At 39.8% G+C, this 23312-nt stretch overlaps 1 long non-coding RNA gene across 1 annotated transcript; it reads right to left on the reverse strand.

The window, feature by feature from the left end:
• Positions 1-17523: 17523 nt before the first annotated feature.
• Positions 17524-22798, reverse strand: LOC130469144 (uncharacterized). The gene is made up of 8 exons (XR_008929516.1): positions 22338-22798; positions 22119-22196; positions 20690-20888; positions 20496-20606; positions 19453-19534; positions 19246-19290; positions 19005-19164; positions 17524-17800 (listed from the first exon to the last, which is right to left on the reverse strand). It is a non-coding gene; the product is annotated as an uncharacterized lncRNA (long non-coding RNA).
• Between the last annotated feature and the right edge of the window lie 514 nt (positions 22799-23312).

The raw sequence follows: 23312 nt of genomic DNA on the forward strand, positions 1-23312 counted from the left end.
CTCAAATTAAAATTTAAAACGATTTAATCGTAACACAAGGTACGCACATCACCACGCAACGCACAACCATAGGCCACACACATATGTAGCCATCGCTGGCCACGATGCGCGCAGCCTCTGTGCTGTGTCGCGTCTGCTGCTGCTCACCCTCGCAAGGCACTGCACGCGAGCCAGCGCTCGCTGCGCGAGGCAGTGCGCGATGTGGCGCAGCTCGCTTGCTGCCCACACGCGACTGCTCGCTTCCCTTGCCCCTCGCCCTCGCCCATCACATAGCACACACGGCCAGCTCCTTTGCTTCGCGCGCGCGCCACGCTATGTTGCTTGCTGCATTCGTACCGCACGGGCGACGAGCTCCCTTGCTCGTCGTCGCGTGCCCGCACTATACAACACCCCTTAAGGGTAACACGTAGCTTCCATTGCTTTGTGCGTGCAACATTCATGAGCGTTTTCATAAAAATTTAAAATTTTTTAATTTAAAATTAATGACAAATTAATAAAACATATTAATTTCATAATTTTAGGGCGAAAAATCGAAAATTTATTAATCAATTAATTTCCGATTAACATGGATTCAAATCTAGGTCATAAAAATTAAAAAATTAACATAAATTAATAATTTTTATGGTGGATTTTAATCAAGGATTCCTAATTAAATTATTAATTAATTATGAAAAACAAATCAATTATAAATTATTCGAATTTCAACAAATTAATCATAATTACAAATTAGGTTGTATAATTAACAAGTCTAGGCATTCATAATTGTTAAACATATACAGTAGGTCAATCAAAAACTCAAGATTTATCAACAAGAATCGCTAATACTTAGTTTAACATCTTAAATTTACAAACTTTTGCGTTCGAAAAACTAAAACCTCCGAAAAGTCATAGTTAGGCTTCGAATTTGGGAATTCAAGGTTCGGCCGAAAAAGATTATTTTTGTCAAAAATTTAGAATGCCGTTTACATGCGGAATTGGCACAAAAATCACTCGATTTGGATGATTAACGAAGAAACTGCCGAAAAACTGTGTACATATAATTAAATAAACGCAATTTGCAATTAATTACGAAAATTAATCACCCCTTTAATTCTTTGAAAATTTGTAAAATTTAACCATGTTCATGCAATTTAGATTATGAAAATAATAAGAGGCTCGTGATACCACTGTTAGGTTATGATACATATGAATAAACATAAATCATGCGGAAAAACCATAATGCCAGGAAACATATTATTTACACATAATCATATAGCATAATTCAGATGCATACACTTTGTAGCGTGCCCTCCCTAGCTGCGCCCGAACCGAACAAGAACAAGTCTTTAGGACTCCAAGTGTCGTCCCTTCGTAGATAGTACACAGCACGTCCGGATCCGCCTTAAGATTGACCAACTAGAATCGCCCTTAAGGTACTATAATTTTCGGGTATTATAGGGCAATAACATGACTGAATTTTTGCTCTTAAAAATGTCACTTTGATTACTTGAAAACTCGTTATAAATTGTGAACCCAGGCCACATATTTATAGGGGTATGGAAAGAGAATTGGAATCCTACTAGGATACGAATTAATTAAATTAGAATCCTAGTAGAACTCTTATTTAATTAATTTATCTTTTAGGATTCGGAATTTAATCATTAAACGAATCCTATACGCCTTAGGTTTCGTATGTGAACACAAACACACACGCACGCACAGCAGCCCACGAGGGGCGCCATGTGCGCGCGCGCACAGCCCGAGCAACGCAGCCCAATTGTCACGGAGCCCACGACTGCCGCAACCTTGGGCGCGCGCTGGGCCTGCCTTGCGGTGGGCCTGGCGCAGCCTTGGGCTGGCGTGTTGTGGCGCGCGTTTCCCTTGCTGGACGTGGGCCTTGCTTCGTGTTGGGCCTTCGTCTAGTAAGCTCGTCCGATGCTAATTCGTACGACGCGCTTCCGATTAATTTCCCGATTCCGGAATTCATTTCCGATACGAACAATATTTAACATTTCCGATTCCGGAATTAATTTCCGTTTCGAACAAATATTTAATATTTCCGTTTCCGGAATTATTTTCCGATTCCGATAATATTTCCGATTCAGACAATTTTTCCGTTTCCGGCAATATTTCCGATTCCGGCAATATTTCCATTTCCATTAATATTTTCCGATACGTACCATGTTTCCGTTTCCGGCAACATCTACGACTTGGATAATATTTATATTTCTGATACGATCCATATTTCCGTTTCCGGCAATTTCATCGTTTTCGGAGTATTCATTTCTTGCCTTTGACGATCTTAACTCCCACTGAAACCGAGATCCGTCAATTCCGAATATCCATAGATGGAGTATTTAATGCCATTAAATACTTGATCCGTTTACGTACTGTTTGTGTGACCCTACGGGTTCAGCCAAGAGTAAGCTGTGGATTTAATATCATTAATTCCACTTGAACTGAAGCGGCCTCTAGCTAGGCATTCAGCTCACTTGATCTCACTAAATTATTAACTTGTTTAATTAATACTGAACCGCATTTATTAGACTTAACATTATATGCATACTTGGACCAAGGGCATTATTTCCTTCAAAGGCTTAGCGAGAAATGTTAAATTTCAAGTGGTTTGTGTCCATATCAACATAAGTAACCCGAAATACAACCATTTTTAGTATCAACAAAGCATATATCACTATCAAAAACACAATAATTTGTATAGGTACTTCTTAGCAATGTATTGGTTAGAGCTGACAATTTCAACCGAATCCGATGGATATCCATCCACCCGATCCAGATTATACGGATGAAAACCCGAAAATAAGCGGATGGTTGACGGATGATGGATGGATCGGATGACGGGTGAGTCGGATATGGATGAAGGTGCTTCCAACCCACCACCCGATCCATCAACCTATTACATTAGTTGTATGCTTTAATTTATCATAATTTACTTTCATAATATATTTATTATTGTAAATAAAACTATACTAGTGTGAGGGGGTCGAAAAAGCACGAGGCTAATGCGTGACCTCGTCCCTCGTGGGCGTGACGTTGTCAGATCAAGTGTAATTGGATTTCCTGTGAGTCGCCATTAAGTTTTTAACGACAATGAGAAAAACTGACAAAACCCGGTTATCGTGACATAAAGGGAGTGCAATTATGTTCGACCACGACGGCCATAGGTTCCCTTGTGATCCCTGGTGTGGGGATCGCTCAACGTACACCCGCAGGGCAGAGATTGAGAGTTCGGGGAACTTTAGCTACCGAGAGGAGTGCTCATCGATAATACTCCAGAGGCAGGTTATCCTTACTAGCTCAGCATAAATAATTGAAGGGACATGCGTTAAACTATTAAACTATTCTGAATTGATGTTAGCAATATGCAACACATAACACTAAATCGATCGTGATTATCTTATTTAGATTGATTTAAGGTACCTAGCATGATAATTCAATTGTCCAAGGTATTATCTTATTAGGCGTCAATTTTATAAAAGGGTGATGAAAGCGATTAAATCATATGAGGGACACATTAAAACGCACCCTTGAGAGGTGCGTTGTGGTTCTCAGAAAACTAACCACTTGGCTTTGCTATTTCTCCTTTTATTTAACGAATCTCGGGTTTCTAAGAAATGTTCCAGTATTTAGGCTTAATTCATCAAGCTACAAGGGGCAGGATGCGTTCTGTTCGACTTTTGGATCGATTGCGACAGAACGCTGGATCAATTTTGCAGCGTGAGGCTTAGGCTTAAGGCTAGAGTCAATACTCATATTATGGAATTGTGTGTTATTTTCACGTCGATTTTAGGCTGTATTTATAGGAAAAGAGTGTGTGGAAAGATAGATTTTAAGATACGAATCCAAAAAGAATCCGGAGGTAAAACGACCCCAGGCATTTTCAGCGCCCAGGGCTGGGCGCCGAAGATTTCGGCGCCCAGATCCAGGCGTTGAAAATGGGATCTGGGCCGAGTTCTTTGTCAGATTTGGACTCTTAGAACACGGAGCTTTTGAGATTTATCCGAGTGTTTTAGTGCGTATTAACCTATGACGGAATGCGTCTGGGCCCATTACGAACTCTAGGTTCGTTAGGAATTTAATTAATACGTAACTCTTATTTTCGAATTATACCAGGAATGCAAATTCTATCTCTTTTAGGATTTATGTTGGAGTGCAACACCTAATTCTGACAGATTTCTATCTTTTATGACTTTGCCACTTTTAACAACTACCTTTTACGGCAGTTACTATTCTTAGCAGTTTTCTATAAATAGCAGCTTTGGCTGAAATGAAAGGGTGATTGAGATCCGTTATTTTATAGGATATGCATTGCCAAGTGGAGATTTATGTTCTCATCATCGAACCTTCCCGGGAATGGGGACAAAAGTAGGTGTCTACAGTTAGCCCCCACTTTGACTGAGTCTCGAGATGAGACGATGGTCAAAGTACTAGACGGAGTGCGTCATACAAGCCATGGTGTAGGTGACCTGTTTTGCGAGGGTCTCACGAGCCCCTGGGTGATAACATTTGACTTAAGGGTCATCACTTGAAGTGTTAACACATTCCTCACGCGTCATTGGAATTCGTTAACTGATAGTATAGAAACTCCCTCACTTTGTCATTGGAAGTATCTAAAGATGTTTTCGAAATTAAAGCTATAAAGTGTAACTAGGCCTGGCCAAGCCCAATCACGAGGTAAAACGTTTTAAAGATTCTCATTTTCAGGGTTAGCTAAACGAGAAAACCCCCTTATTTTTATAGGACGTAAAACGAAGGAAAATCCAGCACATCGCTCGTTTTTGGAAAAGCGGAAAACCAATCCTTTGATTTTTGGAAAAGGGAAACCATCCTTTGATTTTTGGAAAAGGGAAACCATCCTTTGATTTTTGGAAAAGGGAAACCATCCTTTGATTTTTGGAAAAGGAAAACCAGGAACAGTTATCTCTGCAGCGACTAAGGACCTGCGCGATTAGTGGCGCAGACCCCGCCCGCTGAAGGTGGGCGAGCCTGTCCGCTGAGGGTGGACGCCCCGTCCGATAGAAGTGGACGAATCTGTTTTGATGTTTTGAAAATAAGGACCTACGCGGTTTGTGACGTAGACCCCGCCGGCTGAAGATGGCGAGCCTGTTTTTGTTTTTGAAGATTTTATTTTCTTTTCATTTTCGAAAACTGAGGACCTGCGCGGTTAGTGACGCAGACCCCGCCCGCTGAAGGTGGGCGAGCCCTGTCCTCTAAGGGTGGACGCCCCGCCCGCTGGAGGTGAGAGAACCTGAATTCGTCTTTTCGATTTGGGACTCGCGTGGTACGTGCCGCGATCTTGCCCGATTGAGGTGGGCAAGTCCCTATTTCATTTGTTTTTGTGATTTCTTTTGAGAATTTCTTTTTTATTCATTCTTGTAAGAGCGAATTCTTTCGAGGGACGCTCGGATTTAGCTGCAACCTAAATGTGGGTTGGCAACGTGTCTAAACGGACCATCGTTTCGTGGTCGTCTGCCTTTCGTGGTTTTGAACGAGTCTTTACAGTCTCATAGGATGTATGTCACCGTTTAGAACTGGCCTAGTTATGCCATTACTTGGGTCCTTGTGAAATGACCGGTGGGACCATATGTGAATGTTAATGGAGACCTTTTGCTTTGAGGTCAAGTTTATTTTTGAATTTGTCCAAGCACGGGACGTAGCTTGGAAACGTTGTTTGAACTTGCATCCCCTTGCATATTTTCTTTCTTTCGAGCCCCCAAGAATTTGTACGTGGTGGTCGTTCTTTGCCAAGAGAAGTGCGTATTTTATAACGTCCTTAATCGTGTTTGGGATCGTGCTCGTATGTGCGAGCAATATTTGTAGTGGTATGCTACTTTGATGAAGTTGTGGAGTGCGACTTCATTTTCCAGGAGACAAAGTTTTGCTTCATTTTTCAATAATTAATACATCGAGCTTTCTTTGGCCCGGATTTCTCTTTTTGACAAATAAACGCTTTTAATTTGAGAAACCAACGACTTGATTTTTTTTGTGTTTCGAAGAATGACCTTGATTATTATTTTTTCTATATTGCCTTAAAAAATGTACACATATTTTTTTCTTGAGATGAGTCTAAGTTTTGACAAGCTGTAACATTTGTTTTCGCTATTCGGGCTCTAAAGGTGCTATGGGCTTGATCTTGATTACAACAGGGCCTCGTGTCTACTAACACGGTTTTAAGTCCTTTCCTACTCCGCGTTTTGAAGGATCCGGACCTTGGGCTACATTTCAGGTGCCCCTGGCCAGGCGTTAAAAATTTCGGCGCGCAGCCTTGGGCGCTGGAAATTCTATTTTGGCAGTTTTTTCTTAGTTCCGGATTTCTTAACGCGTCTCCGAATGGGATCAGGATGTCACTTGATGCTTTCGTGTATATATAGGGGTCAAGTACGTCTTTCTTTTTCACCACTCTCAATCTTCGTCTCTTTTGCAATTGCTTAGCTTTTATTCTTCCCTGAGCTTGCCATGTCGATTCCTCTTTTCTCCCTCCAACGAGTTGTTAGGCGCTGGCTAAGAGCCATTAATCCCACAGAAAAGGCTTTGTTGAAAGGATACCACTTAGAGGCATTCTTAGGCTTACAATTACTAGTAGAAAAAATCACATTTGCAGCGCGGGTAAAACGGGCTTTTTGCAGCGTTTTCGCGCGCTGCAATTCTGATGGCTGCAAATACCGTAAAAAATTTTGCAGCGATCATAGACGCTGCAAATAATAGGTTAATTGCAGCGCGGGTAGACCTGTATAAGTTGTAAATAGTTTATTAGTTACAACGCGGATCGACCCCTATAAGCTGCAAATAAAAAGTAGTTGCAGCGCCTTGTTGAGAAATACGCGTTGCAATTAGTTGTCATTTTGCAGCTTAGTGCTAGCACACGCGCTGCAATTAATTTTTTTTTTTTTGAAAATAAATATAATAGCTCCGATCAGATGCATATTTATTCCTGGACAATCCTATTATTTTGACAAAAAATTATAATAAAAACATTATAAATAGTTTAATAGGTTGCAAAAAATTTGCCATAATTTCCCTTGTAATTTGCGAAACCCGGACAAAACGGGAATTTATAAAGACCTGTATATAAGACATAACATACATATATGTTCCAACAACCATATATATGCTCCAAGTAGCATCCAACGTCATATCCTGTTAGGTTATGATACATATGATATTACATAAATCATGCGGAAACAACCATTAACCCAGGATTACATATTATTTACACATAATCATATAGCATAATTTAGATGCATACTCTTTGTTGCGTGCCCTCCCTAGCTGCGCCCGAACCGAGCAAGAACAAGTCTTTAGGACTCCAAGTGTCGTCCCTCCATAGATAGTCCACAGCACGTCCGGATCCGCCTTAAGATTGACCAACTAGAATCTCCCTTAAGGTACTAGAATTTTCGGCACTTTTGAGCAAGATGTGTGATTGAATTTTTCTCTCAAAACTCACTTTGAATACTTTGAAACTCGTTATAAATTGTGAACCCAGGCCACATATTTATAGGGGTATGGAAAGGGAATCGGAATCCTATTCAGATACAAATTAATTAAACCTAGAATCCTACAAGAACTCTAATTAATTAATTTATCTAATAGAATTAGGAATTTAATCATTAACCGAACTCTGCATGTTTTAGGAATCGTGCATGAACACAAACACTTACGCACACACACACGGCAGCCACGATGGGCCACCCATGCGCGTGCGTGCGAGCAGCAGCCCACGCAGCGAGGCCTACGCGAGCTACAAGCCCACGTAGCTCCTGCGCGCGCTGCGCGCGCTGTGCGCGCTGCCACGGCCTGCTGGGCCTGGCCTTGCGCTGGGCCTGGCGTGGCCTTGGCTGTTCGTGTGGCGCGCTTGGCTTGCTGGGCGATGGCCTGGCTTCGTGCTGGGCCCTCGTCCGGCAGGCCTCGTCCGATGCTTATTCGTACGATACGCTTCCGATTAAATTTCCGATTCCGGAATTCATTTCCGATACGAACAATATTTAATATTTCCGATTCCGGAATTAATTTCCGTTTCGAACAAATATTTAATATTTCCGTTTCCGGAATTATTTTCCGATTCCGATAATATTTTCGATTCTGACAATATTTCCGTTTCCGGCAATATTTCCGATTCTGGCAATATTTCCATTTCCGATAATATTTTCCGATACGTACCATGTTTCCGTTTCCGGCAACATCTACGACTTGGATAATATTTATATTTCCGATACGATCCATATTTCCGTTTCCGGCAATATCATCGTTTCCGGAGTATTCATTTCTTGCCTGTGACGATCTCAGCTCCCACTGAAACCAAGATCCGTCGATTCCGAATATTCATAGATGGAGTATTTAATGCCATTAAATACTTGATCCGTTTACGTACTATTTGTGTGACCCTACGGGTTCAGTCAAGAGTAAGCTGTGGATTAATATCATTAATTCCACTTGAACTGAAGCGGCCTCTAGCTAGGCATTCAGCTCACTTGATCTCACTGAATTATTAACTTGTTAATTAATACTGAACCGCATTTATTAGACTTAACATAGAATGCATACTTGGACCAAGGGCATTATTTCCTTCAGTCTCCCACTTGTCCTTAGGGACAAGTGTGCATTTCCTAATTCCTTTGTCGCTCGATGCTTGCTCTTGAACATAAGGTAAGAGTTGTCATCCTTATTATGTCCAGAGGTGTTCCTCGGTTTCAGAGTTCAACTGATCAAATAAAACAGATAATCATAGCCTATGATTCATCCGAGCACGGCCATGCATTTCACAGTTTCTAGCTCTCCGAGTGGCCTTGTACAACTTTTAAGCATCTCATCCCGATTTATAGGAGGACAATCCCAATCTTGCGATCTTGAGATTAGACTTCGTTTGATAGGTGATTACCTGAGCGTTGCCTTTATAGCCTCCTTTTACGGTGCGACGGTTGGTCAACGTCAAAGCAACCAGTTCTCAAACAAGTAATCTCAAATCACTCAGGTATTGAGGATTTAGTGTCTAATAATTTAATGAAATTTACTTATGACAGATTTTCATCTCTTACAGTAAAGTTTCATAGGTCTTGTCCGATACTAGTCTTCCCAAAGTAAGTATCTATGCAAATGATTATGACATTGCCATGTCCACATAGTTCAAGAAACAGAACTACTAGTCATCTTGCATTCTAATCGTCTAACGTTTTCTATGCGTCCAATTTTTATAGAAAACTCCGATTAGGGACCATTTTCAACCTTTGACATTCAAGTTCACTTGATAGACATTTCTTAGTCACAGGACTGGTCCTGACAGTCTATCTTGAATATGTCGTCAAATTGAAGGGACTCATCATTTAATAAACCACAAATTAAATGGAAAAATGAATTCTTTTTATTTATTGTGAATGATTAACCAATAATGTTTTACAAAGATTTAAACTCTAAAACTTTAAAACATTAAATAGAGACATCAAAGCCATTCTCCAATATGCTTGATTCCCATAGCTGCAGTGTGCGAGTTGTGCTTCGCTTGCGGCAGAGGTTTAGTTAATGGATCTGATATGTTGTTATCAGTTCCAATCTTTCTTATCTCGACTTCTTTTCTTTCAACGAACTCTCGTAGAAGGTGAAATCTACGAAGTACATGCTTGACTCTTTGGTGGTGTCTAGGCTCTTTTGCCTGTGCAATAGCTCCGTTATTGTCACAATACAGGGCTATTGGTCCTTTAATGGAGGGGACTACACCAAGTTCACCTATGAACTTCCTTAGCCATATAGCTTCCTTTGCTGCTTCATGTGCAGCAATGTACTCCGCTTCAGTTGTAGAATCCGCAATGGTGCTTTGCTTAGCACTTTTCCAGCTTACTGCTCCTCCGTTGAGGCAGAAGACAAACCCAGACTGTGATCTGAAATCATCTTTGTCGGTTTGGAAACTTGCGTCCGTATAGCCTTTAACAATTAATTCATCATCTCCACCATAGACCAGGAAGTCATCTTTGTGCCTTTTCAGGTACTTCAGAATGTTCTTGGCAGCAGTCCAATGCGCCTCTCCTGGGTCTGACTGGTATCTGCTCGTAGCACTGAGTGCATACGCAACATCCGGGCGTGTACATATCATAGCATACATTATTGAACCAATCAATGATGCATATGGAATCCCATTCATTCGTCTACGCTCATCAAGTGTTTTTGGGCACTGAGTCTTGCTTAGAGTCATTCCATGAGACATGGGTAGGTAGCCTCGCTTGGAGTCCGCCATCTTGAACCTATCAAGCACCTTATTGATATAAGTGCTTTGACTAAGTCCAATCATCCTTTTAGATCTATCTCTGTAAATCTTGATGCCCAATATGTACTGTGCTTCTCCTAGATCCTTCATCGAAAAACATTTCCCAAGCCAAATCTTGACAGAGTTCAACATAGGAATGTCATTTCCGATAAGTAATATGTCGTCGACATATAATACTAGGAAAGCAATTTTGCTCCCACTGACCTTCTTGTATACACAAGATTCGTCTGCGTTCTTGATGAAACCAAAGTCACTGACTGCTTCATCAAAACGTATATTCCAGCTCCTGGATGCCTGCTTCAATCCGTAGATTGACTTCTTTAGCTTGCATACCTTTTTAGCATTCTTTGGATCCTCAAAACCTTCAGGCTGTGTCATAAACACAGTTTCTGTTAAAACGCCGTTTAAGAAAGCAGTTTTGACATCCATCTGCCATATTTCGTAATCGTAATATGCAGCGATTGCTAACATTATCCGAATAGACTTTAGCATTGCAACTGGTGAAAAGGTTTCATCGTAATCCACATCGTGGACTTGCCTGTAACCTTTTGCAACCAATCTAGCTTTGAAAACTTCAAGTTTCCCATCCTTGTCCTTTTTCAGTTTGAAAACCCATTTGCTTCCAATGGCTTGATAGCTATCTGGCAAATCGACCAAATCCCATACTTGGTTTTCAGACATGGAGTCCAATTCAGATTGCATGGCTTCTTGCCATTGCTTGGAGCTAGGGCTCGTCATAGCTTGTTTGTAAGTCGCAGGTTCATCACTTTCAAGTAATAGAACGTCATAGCTCTCGTTCGTCAAAATACCTAAGTACCTTTCCGGTTGAGATCTATATCTTTGCGATCTACGCGGGGTAACATTTCTAGATTGACCATGATTCTCACCAGATTCTTCTAAAGATCTCTGAGTTTCATCCTGAATGTCATCTTGAGCATTCTCTAGAGTTTGTTGTTCGACTCGAATTTCTTCGAGGTCTACTTTTCTCCCACTTATCATTTTGGAAATGTGATCTTTCTCCAAAAAGACACCATCTCGAGCAACAAACACCTTGTTCTCAGATGTATTGTAGAAGTAATACCCCTTTGTTTCCTTTGGATAGCCCACAAGGATACATTTGTCAGATTTTGGATGAAGTTTGTCTGAAATTAATCGTTTGACGTATACTTCACATCCCCAAATCTTAAGAAAAGACACATTTGGAGGCTTTCCAAACCATAATTCGTATGGAGTCTTTTCGACAGCTTTAGACGGAGCTCTATTTATAGTGAGTGCAGCTGTATTTAGTGCATGTCCCCAAAATTCTAATGGAAGTTCGGCCTGACCCATCATTGACCTGACCATGTCTAGCAAGGTTCTGTTCCTCCGTTCCGACACACCATTCCATTGTGGTGTTCCAGGAGGAGTCAATTCTGATAGAATTCCACATTCTTTCAGATGGTCATCAAATTCATAGCTCAGATATTCACCGCCTCTATCAGACCACAGTGCCTTAATCTTCTTGCCTAATTGATTCTCTACTTCACTCTGAAATTCCTTGAATTTGTCAAAGGATTCAGACTTATGCTTCATTAGGTAGACATAACCATACCTACTAAAGTCATCAGTGAAAGTGATAAAGTAGCTGAAACCACCTCTAGCATTTGTACTCATTGGTCCACATACATCTGTATGGATTAAACCCAATAGTTCATTTGCTCTTTCTCCAACTTTAGAGAAAGGTTGCTTTGTCATTTTGCCAAGTAAACATGATTCGCATTTACCATAATCCTCTAAGTCAAATGGTTCTAGAATTCCTTCCTTTTGAAGTCTTTCTAAGCGTTTCAAGTTTATATGGCCTAATCGACAGTGCCACAGATAGGTGAGATCTGAATCATTCTTTTTGGCCTTTTTGGTATTTATGTTATATACTTGTTTGTCGTGATCTAATAAATAAAGTCCATTGACTAATCTAGCAGATCCATAAAACATCTCTTTAAAATAAAACGAACAACTATTGTCTTTTATTAAAAAGGAAAATCCCTTAGCATCTAAGCAAGAAACTGAAATGATGTTTTTAGTAAGACTTGGAACATGGAAACATTCTTCCAGTTCCAAAACTAGCCCGGAGGGCAACGACAAATAGTAAGTTCCTACAGCTAATGCAGCAATCCGTGCTCCATTTCCCACTCGTAGGTCGACTTCACCCTTGCTTAACTTTCTACTTCTTCTTAGTCCCTGTGGATTAGAACATAAGTGTGAGCCACAACCTGTATCTAATACCCAAGAAGTTGAATTAGCAAGTATACAGTCTATAACGAAAATACCTGAAGATGGAACGACTGTTCCGTTCTTCTGATCTTCCTTTAGCTTTGGACATTCTCTTTTGTAATGGCCTATTCCATCACAATAAAGACAGCTTGATGTGGACTTGTCCTGCTTTGATTTAGCATTGCCCTTGGACTTTCCACCTTTCTTGAACGGTCTCTTTCTAGCCTTGAGTAAATCTTTGGCTTCACAGTCCAGTATTATTTCAGCCTTTCTGACAAGGTGAACAAATTCTGCAACTGTTTCTTCTCTTGGTTCACTTAGGTATAGTTGCTTGAAGCGACCAAACCCACTGTGTAGTGAATTGAGCAAGACAGAGACTGCCATCCTTTCGCTTATTGGTGTTCCTAGTAGACTTAGGCGATCAAAGTATGAACACATAAGATCCACATGGAACCTCAGTGGGACGCCTACCCTCTGTTTAGTGCGAAGGAGCTGAACATGTGTTTCTTGGACCTCCATCCTATAACACCTGTTGGGAGAACTAACCTTTAGACCAGACATTGATTCAATCAACTCATGGACGTTCAGGTCCCTGTCCTCCGTACTTCCACGACAGATATCCCTCAGATTCTTGATGAGCGTAAAAGGTTCATAGGCTACAAACCTTTTAGCCCAATCATCAGGGATATTGTTCAGCATGAGACTCATAACCTTTTTGAGATCCGCATCCCAGGCGTAAAATCTCTCAGGGGTCATGTCTCTGGCATAGTAGCTTGGCATGGGATGTGATAGTACATACTCAAGTCCATTGAGTTTGACTATTTCAACTAGCTTAGCTTCCCATTCAAGAAAATTTGTCAGGTTCAGCTTGACCATAAGCTCAGAACCCATGATGATGTTTTGATTGTTGTTTGCCATATTAAAACTACAATTGAAAAGAATAAACAAATAAATAACCATTCACAGTTTCTCTTAATAAACTTAAATTCTGGCATACATGCATAATTCAAAGTTTATTAAGCATTTTATTCAAGTTATGTGTTCCGGCAGGTGTGAATAAAATGATTCCAAGATCCTAAAATCATTGAAGAACTAAGCACAGTTTGTCGACTTAATCCTAGAACATCTTAGGTAAGCAAAAGCCTTTTGCTAATAGTCTAGAAACTATTCTTGGTTGATAGGTACGTCTAAGAACTTATTAGGTAAACCTATCGATTTTGCCACGACATAAAAGGACTCCTTACTTATATCGTTGAGTTTCACCAAAACTAACATGTACTCACAATTATTTGTGTACCTTGCCCCTTTAGGACCAATAAGTAACACCTCGCTGAGCGAAAACTATTACTAGATTGATGTAAAGGATATCCAAGCAAGTGTATATTTTGGCATGGCACCTTTTAACTCAATTTTTAAGTTTGGAACTTAAGGCTCTTACTATGTTGGTTAGATTTTAAGTGAACTAAAATCCTTAATCATGCAACATAATCGAGCTTTTGATCTCATGCATTTTAAGACATATTTAAAAGCAATAAATAACTTAAAACATGCATAAGATAAATGTGATCTAGTATGGCCCGACTTCATCTTGAAGTTTTGACTTCAAAGTCCGTCTTGAAAATCTCCGTGGGAGGCACCATTTTCTTCAAATAGGATAAGCTATAACTAATTACAACTATTTGATGGTTCGCAGACCATATTTGAATTGAAAAATAACTTTGGTACTTTAGACCAATTACATTCAAATTAATGGTACGCAGACCATATTTTCTATCCTATTTGGGCCATACTAGTCACTTCATAACCTGCAAAACAGTACATATACAATATATATACCATTCACCCATTCATTATCATGAATGGCCCACATAGCTGGTTAGTAAAACACATTATGCATCACGTAAACATTTGCAGCAATTAATCAAGGGCACCAATAATCTACCAATTATTCAGTCCTTATTAATTCTAATCAAGTTGTCTTAACCTTAAGGATTTGTAGACCTAATCAAGAGTTTATGACTAAAAAGCGCTCCCACTTAAACCAATAAATTCATATGCTTTACTAATTTTAAACATAAAAATGTATTTCTAGTCTAACCGGAAACATACAATTTTAATTAAAATTTAAAGCTCATATAAATTTATAATTGAATCCAAAAAGTTTAATTTAATTTCAGTTGTTATTTAAATTAATTCATGATTTTAATTTTAGTAAAATAATTAGAATAAATAACATTTATTATAATTACAATATTCAAAATTAAAATCCAAGAAAATAATTTAAATTATTAATTTTAAAATTAATTAAAATTACGTGAACTGAAATTTTCAAATTAAACATTCAAAACGATCTAATCGTAACGCAAACACCCTACGCATTGCACGCCCATGGGCCGCACGCATACAGCCATTGCTGGCCATATGCGCGCAGCCCATGCGCTCGTCGCATAGCTGCTGCTCTACCAATCGCAAGCCATCGCACGCTGTGGTCCTCGCTGCGCGCGCGCCAGCGCTCGTCGCACGCGAGCCATCGCTCGCAGTGCGCGCTCGCCAGCGCTCGCTGTGCGCGCGAGCCATCGCTCGCTGGGCGCGCGACATCGCTCGATGGGCGCGCGACATCGCTCGCTGGGCGCGCGACATCGCTCGCTGGGCGCGCGACATCGCTCGCTGTGCGCGCGAGCAACGCTGGGCGCAGCGCTCGTGGCACGCGAGCTTGCGCTCGCTGCGCGCGAGGCTGCGCGCTCTTGCGCGAGGCAGTGCGCGTTGTGGCGCAGCTCGCTTGCTGCCCACACGCGACTGCCTTGGCTTGCCTTTCGCCCATGCCCATTTGTTCATAGCTCGTGGCCCACGACACAAGGCAGGGCTGCTGCCTTGTGCTCGTGCACTACGCCCTTGCTCATTGCATTCGTGCCGCACGGGCGACGAGCTCCCTTGCTCGTCGTCGCATGCCCGCACTATACAACACCGCTTAAGGGTAACACGAAGCGTCCATTGCTTTGTGCGTGCAAGTTATATGAACGAATCGCATAAAAAATTTAAAATTTATATTTAAAATTAATGACAAATTAATAAATAATATTAATTTCATAATTTTAGGGCGAAAAAATCGAAAATTTATTATTCAATTGATTTCCGATTGTTATGGATTCAAGTCTAGGTCATAAAAATTTAAAATTTATCATAAATTTACAATTTTTATGGTGGTTTTTAATCATAGGTTTCTAATTAAATTATAATTAATTATGAAAATCGAATTAATTCTAAATTATTCTAATTTTCAACAAATTAATCATAATTACAAATTAGATTGCATAATTAACAAGGCTAGGCATTCAAACTTGTTAAACATATACAGTAGGTCAATCAAAAATTCAAGATTTATCAACAAGAATCGCAAATATTTAATTTAACATCTTAAATTTACGAAATTTTGCATTCGAAAAACTAAAACCTTCGAAAAGTCATAGTTAGGCTTCGAATTTGAGAATTCTGGGTTCGGCGGAAAATTACTATTTTTGTCAAAATTTTAGAATGCCTTTTACATGCGGAATTGACACAAAAATCACTCGATTTGGATGAGTAACGAAGAAACTGCCGAAAAACTGCGTACGTATAATTAAATAAACGCAATTTGTAATTAATTAACAATTACGAAAATTAATCACCCCTTTTAATTCTTGCAAATTTGTAATATTTAACCATGTTCATGCAATTTAGATTATGAAAATAATAAGGGGCTCGTGATACCACTGTTAGGTTATGATACATATGATATTACATAAATCATGCGGAAACAACCATTAACCCAGGATTACATATTATTTACACATAATCATATAGCATAATTTAGATGCATACTCTTTGTTGCGTGCCCTCCCTAGCTGCGCCCGAACCGAGCAAGAACAAGTCTTTAGGACTCCAAGTGTCGTCCCTCCGTAGATAGTCCACAGCACGTCCGGATCCGCCTTAAGATTGACCAACTAGAATCGCCCTTAAGGTACTAGAATTTTCGGCACTTTTGAGCAAGATGTGTGATTGAATTTTTCTCTCAAAACTCACTTTGAATACTTTGAAACTCGTTATAAATTGTGAACCCAGGCCACATATTTATAGGGGTATGGAAAGGGAATCGGAATCCTATTCAGATACAAATTAATTAAACCTAGAATCCTACAAGAACTCTAATTAATTAATTTATCTAATAGAATTAGGAATTTAATCATTAACCGAACTCTGCATGTTTTAGGAATCGTGCATGAACACAAACACTTACGCACACACACACGGCAGCCACGATGGGCCGCCCATGCGCGTGCGTGCGAGCAGCAGCCCACGCAGCGAGGCCTACGCTAGCTACAAGCCCACGTAACTCCTGCGCGCTGCCACGGCCTGCTGGGCCTGGCCTTGCGCTGGGCCTGGCGTGGCCTTGGCTGTTCGTGTGGCGCGCTTGGCTTGCTGGGCGATGGCCTGGCTTCGTGCTGGGCCCTCGTCCGGCAGGCCTCGTCCGATGCTTATTCGTACGATACGCTTCCGATTAAATTTCCGATTCCGGAATTCATTTCCGATACGAACAATATTTAATATTTCCGATTCCGGAATTAATTTCCGTTTCGAACAAATATTTAATATTTCCGTTTCCGGAATTATTTTCCGATTCCGATAATATTTCCGATTCTGACAATATTTCCGTTTCCGGCAATATTTCCGATTCTGGCAATATTTCCATTTCCGATAATATTTTCCGATACGTACCATGTTTCCGTTTCCGGCAACATCTACGACTTGGATAATATTTATATTTCCGATACGATCCATATTTCCGTTTCCGGCAATATCATCGTTTCCGGAGTATTCATTTCTTGCCTGTGACGATCTCAGCTCCCACTGAAACCAAGATCCGTCGATTCCGAATATTCATAGATGGAGTATTTAATGCCACTAAATACTTGATCCGTTTACGTACTATTTGTGTGACCCTACGGGTTCAGTCAAGAGTAAGCTGTGGATTAATATCATTAATTCCACTTGAACTGAAGCGGCCTCTAGCTAGGCATTCAGCTCACTTGATCTCACTGAATTATTAACTTGTTAATTAATACTGAACCGCATTTATTAGACTTAACATAGAATGCATACTTGGACCAAGGACATTATTTCCTTCATATCCAACACATAACAAAAACATAAAACATAACATTACTAGACAACAAACTCATTCTCCTATCCGTTGCCCACCTTGCTCTATATAGCAGGAGAACACCTCTCTTTGAATGAGTGTCATCCTCCTCGTACCGAGCCCTGCAAAGATATTAAACAAATAAATCAAGATGAGAGGTCGGGGGATTAGTACTTCCCCGATAATGAATTTAAAAAATGAACATATGAAAATGTACTTCCCCGACAAATAAACCAACATTGAACAACTTTAAAAAACGAATGTCGTTTGCATTACTACTTCAAAAGTAAAATTATTATGTCCATCAACTACTTTGTCTATGTGAACTAAAACACAGTCATGACAAAGAATATAATTTTCCAAAGAAGATCCAAGTCCAAAATGATTTGCCATTCGAAACTTGGGCTTTGGTTCTCATAAAGAAACTCAACAATCAACATAATTTCAGACTCTCGTAAGAGACAGGTGGCAAGTCAGATAGTGAAAATTTTCCCAGGCTGTTTATATATTCTGAACCATTATCTATCCCCCTCCCCCAAATAAACAAACAAATAAATAAATAAGATATCAGGTCGACTTTGGTTACTAAGCATGTAGCAGTATGTTGCAATTATAGACAATAAGCACCAGATCATCAATATACATAAGTCTGAATAATCTAGCTACACTATAATCTCAAAGCAACGGTATGGAGATAATTTTTGTTATTAGCTACATATAATTTAGAGGGACAACTACTACTATATAAGGAAGCAGTACTACAAAAATGGTCTAAGAAACCATATATGTCACTTAATTGGTAACTTAGATAAAGAAACCATACAACTAAGAAATATAGTTTCTTAGAAAATCAATTAAAAATCAGGCGACAAAGAAATTTGGTCTCTCAGATATTCATTTATTCAAATAAAAACAAAGACACCATATTTTTAGCAGAACGGTATATTATGAATTCCGGAAAAAATAAAATGTTAAAATGAATATCATTATTTCACCCACTCCCTCCACTACCTATATCTAAGTATCTAACCGCCGCTTACCTTTTTAATGGAGTATCTCATTACTCTTACTTTTTAATGGAGTATCTCATTTACTCCATACAACTTAATGACACCTTTTATATCTATGCAAAATAGCCGTAATTCTACTACCTTACACTACCGCAATTATATCGACTACCCCACCAAGCCACCATTGCCCGGCAGCAATCACCATCAGACCAAACCTAATCATCCCGCCACCCTCTTCTTTGCACCTTGAGGTCAGTTAGAAGTATAAAACTAATCATGGATTGGAAACAAAGCAAAGACAAACAATAAAAGTTACCACTCAAATAACTATGCCCGAGGATTGCTGAAGAACTCTGAGCAATTGCATGTCCACACAGAACAGCCACAGTTCCAGGGCTTCTTCGGGTGGCATCGCAGGAGAAACAAATTTGATTGGCTCTAAGAAACGCACCAGATAACACAAGAAGCAATACAACCTGCATATCTAACAATGTCAGTTTCTGAATGTGCCAGAGCACTAACATTTTATGCATTGAGCTGTGAATATGAGCACTAACCTGCATTGTTCACATCAGAGGTCCAGCGTCATCAGCTGCAACATACTGCCCAACAAGTTTGTTCAACCTCTTAATGGTGTTTCAGTAAAAACGAATAATCTTGTAAAAATGGAGTTTAAGAAAGATTGAAGGCAATCCTAACATTATTTGTAAGACTTTGCTTAGTTTCTGAATTGAAAATAGATGTATATCGCAAATCTCAATTACCAGTAATTTTTGACAAAACTCTGAAGACTTTGTCACGGCAGGAGCTGCATCCCATGTTTGCATTCATTACAATGACCTGAAACTGCATACAAATAGCAAGATGATTGTGAAAAACCCTCCTAATCTAGCCTTACATGAATGACTACCTACAATATTTCCTTTAAGCGTAAAAGAAGCATGTTAATGCGTGAAACACTAGTTTGTCCAGTTTAACTTTTTTAGTTAAAACTTTTCTATCACTCCAATGTGCCATATTCTGGCCGAGTACAAAATGAGAAAAAGTCAAATAATAGTTTAGTTATTGTTTTTTCTGTATTGGTTTTGACATTCAGATCAGCATATTCTGACCACGATCAATAAGTCACTGCATTATTAGAAACAATAACTAAGAAGGATACCCTACAATAAACTCATACTAATTTTTAGGAGCAAATTACTACCAGAAGATATGACATCTCTGAAGTATTATAGACGCGGGTAAACACATGATAGAGGTTAGCTGTGATCAAACCAAACACTCAAGTATAAAGTTTAGCAAAAGTGAATGAAAAATTCAAATAACTAAGAGGTCAAATGAGTTGGGATAGAAGAAAAGATAGCAAGAAGGGGAAAGAAGTTCAGGGGATTCGCCATTTCTCCCATATGTACCTTGTCATCTACACCTGAATGATCCTTAATGTCATTGAGGAGTCCAAACCCGAGGTTGGTTCATCTGGGAAAAGAAGGAAAAGAAGGTAATTGACCCGCGTTGACTACATGTAGTTGTAGCAAGGTCAATGAGGGCGAGCTGCAATCGAGGGGTTGCAAATGTAGTTTTTTCTACTAGTGACCGATGAGCAAAAGGCCTACCCCTGGGTATGGTACCTCAAGTATGTATCGAACCCAAATGACTCTATCATAGGCAAAAATGCCTTGAAAACAAATATTAATATTAGATGAATTCAACATGACTCCGTAGAAAAAGGAAAAGCTGTATTAATGTGGTTTCAATATACAAATGAAGCATAATGTAATCACACTAAGATAAGCAAGATAAAACCAACCTTCACAAGATACGCTGGGGTCCCTAGTTGTGGAACATCATCAGTCACATGGCCACGCCTACGAGATAGAACTGTGTACATCGCAGAAACACAATCTATAGGTGTTTGTATCTGGAAGAAAACACAAATGTTACAATCATGGAGGAAAAAGCAGTCAACAGACTAGTACAAGAACAGGAAAAAGCTAGAAGCACCTCCACATAATAAACTGGCTCCATAAGACGAGGGGTTTCCATAAGGAAAGCTCAATAAGCCACACGACGGACTGTCGGGATTATTTGTCCAGTACCCCGGTGTAGTGGCTCAGGAGAAATCCTAGCATCAACTATCTTGAATTTCACATTTCTGATTGGTTCATCACAGAGGGGACCTTCTCGTGCACCCCACTAAAAGCTTCACAAATAAATACAATAATTCAAAAGGAAATTAGAAGGTAGAACACCTGGGGAGGGGGGGAGGGGGGTGGGTGGGTGAAGAGAGGAGAGGAGAGAAGTAAGAAACTGGCTTTCACTTTTCGTATTTAAACATTTGAATTATAGAACAGACTTACAGTAACCAAAAGAAGCAAATTATAAGCACTACTTTTTAGAACTCATTTATCAGATAGTGCTAAAAGAGCTGCATATGATCTCAAGAGGAAAGGTCAACTGTCTTCTACAGTGGCTAATTGTTAAAGTCTTCTCTTCCTCCTACATTTTGGACAGTTTGCACTAATGGATGTGGAAATGGGAACAACTCCCATTGGACAGTTTGCATTAATGGATGTGGAAATGGGAATGTCAGCCCTAATGGATTTGATACATTTTACCAGACCAACGGACATCCAAATAAACCTAGGAAAAAAATGAAAGCTGATTCAAGTACCAATGGTTCAGTTGGCTGTAATCAATCTGTCGGCACAGCAAAGGTTACGAGGTCGTATAAGAAAAGAAAGGTTGAGAGTGGAGGTAATTTGTCTGTAAATGGTAGTGAGTTTGGTGGTAAGGTTGTTACCGAAGCAATGCGCAAGGGAAACAGATGCACTGTACCCAGTTTTCTACCCCTAACAAATTCTCTGCTAGGCGACCTGTTCCTCCACTGATTGATATCAGAAGCTTGTTGATACCGAAGGCTAGAACAGAAATCCAGAAGAAACTGGCAGAGATAAGATCATCATCATCATCATCTGCTGAGAATGGCAAAAGGCTTCATAGAGAACCTAGCAAACCCGGAGAATCACGCAGAAGAGAAAATCTGGGTATCTCCCATTTGGATTCAGAGTTCATCTCACTTTCGCAGTATGAACTAGAACAAACCAAACCAATATCTAATGAATAAAGAATACCACAACATCCAGCATTCAAATATAGGAAAATCAAACAAATAAACATACTGTGAATTCCAAATAACCTGAACCAATTTGACTCCAAATCAACAAATTTGACAAAAACATTAAAAAACCTAACCCTTAAATTACCAAATCCAATCTCTCAATTAACAGAACCCCACAAATTTACATCAAATTAACAACTAAAATGAATAACAATAAATCCCCAAAAATTAAGAAACCAAATCAACCAAACATCATAAATCATTTAAAATCGAAGAAAACAAAGAGTTTAAGAACTTATATTGAAATCCTACCACAATTGACGAAGTGAAGGTAGAACAGCGCAGTACAAGGTCGACGTCCTCTCTCTCATCCGCCATCTCTTTATCTCTCTGTAAATTAGGGTTGAAAATTCAACAAAAAATCGAAAGAGATGAACCCATTACATATTTCAAAATGATCGACAAACTTATCCAAAAAAATGAGAAAGAAAACCAAAAACATTAGTGAGAATTGGGTATTGAAATATTAACCTATTGCAGGAGGGCCGGAGAGGCTTGCGCTACATCAGCAGTCGATCCACTCGTCTAGATTGTAATGAGAGCTGGAAGGAACCATATCGAAGCTCTTTCATAAACCCATTGAACGAATTGGCCATTGAACGAATTGGATGAAACAGAGAGATAATTAATTCTAGGGTTTGAAATGGACGGAGAGTTCTAGGGAGAGAGGAGACTTCACAATGTTTTTAGATCTGGAAAAAGGTTCACGCAGCGCGGAGATCCGTAGGAAGCTGCAATTAAGCAACCTTTTCTTAGCGTGCACTCCCATGGTTCGCTGCGAGTAGGTTTTTTAATTTTTTTCCCCAAAAATTGCAGCGTTCAGGGCCCAAAATCGGTGCAATTAAGTCATTAAATTCTTGACCCGCGTTGACCGATGACTTCTCGTAGCATTCACACAATGTGTGAGTTGTAAAAAGGGAGTTGCAAATGACGTTTTCTCTACTAGTGTGCAACAAATTAATATTGATTTTAATTTTCTGTATGTGGCCCTAGACTTTTGGGATTCTGATCACCATGTTTTTGTCTTTCGGGGCAATGAAGTATGCCCTTTGCGAGATGAATTTGCCGCGATCCTTGGTTATCCTACCAATGCTACTCCTGCTACCCCTGACACTGTTGAAGAGGGTAAAACAACCATAAAGGCTTTCCTAGGACTAGATGCTAACATGCTCGCTGAGATCGTTGTGGGTGATAAGGTTAATTTGGCAAAGCTTGTAAAACATCACTTTAGACCTAGTAAAAATATGACGGAACAGAAATTGAATATTCGAGCACTTGTATTCTGCTTGTTGAACCACTATTTACCGTCGAATAACAATGGCGAGTTCGGTGACATAAGGTTGATCCCTTTGATCAGCCAGATGGAGAGTTGTTATTCCATTATGCCGTTGGTTGTTGCCGAGACCTTACTGAGTGCGGATGAGTTAAAAAAGGATGCAAAGTCTG

This window comes from Spinacia oleracea, chromosome 3 (assembly GCF_020520425.1).
Source record: "Spinacia oleracea cultivar Varoflay chromosome 3, BTI_SOV_V1, whole genome shotgun sequence".
In the NCBI taxonomy this organism is placed as follows: domain Eukaryota; kingdom Viridiplantae; phylum Streptophyta; class Magnoliopsida; order Caryophyllales; family Amaranthaceae; genus Spinacia; species Spinacia oleracea.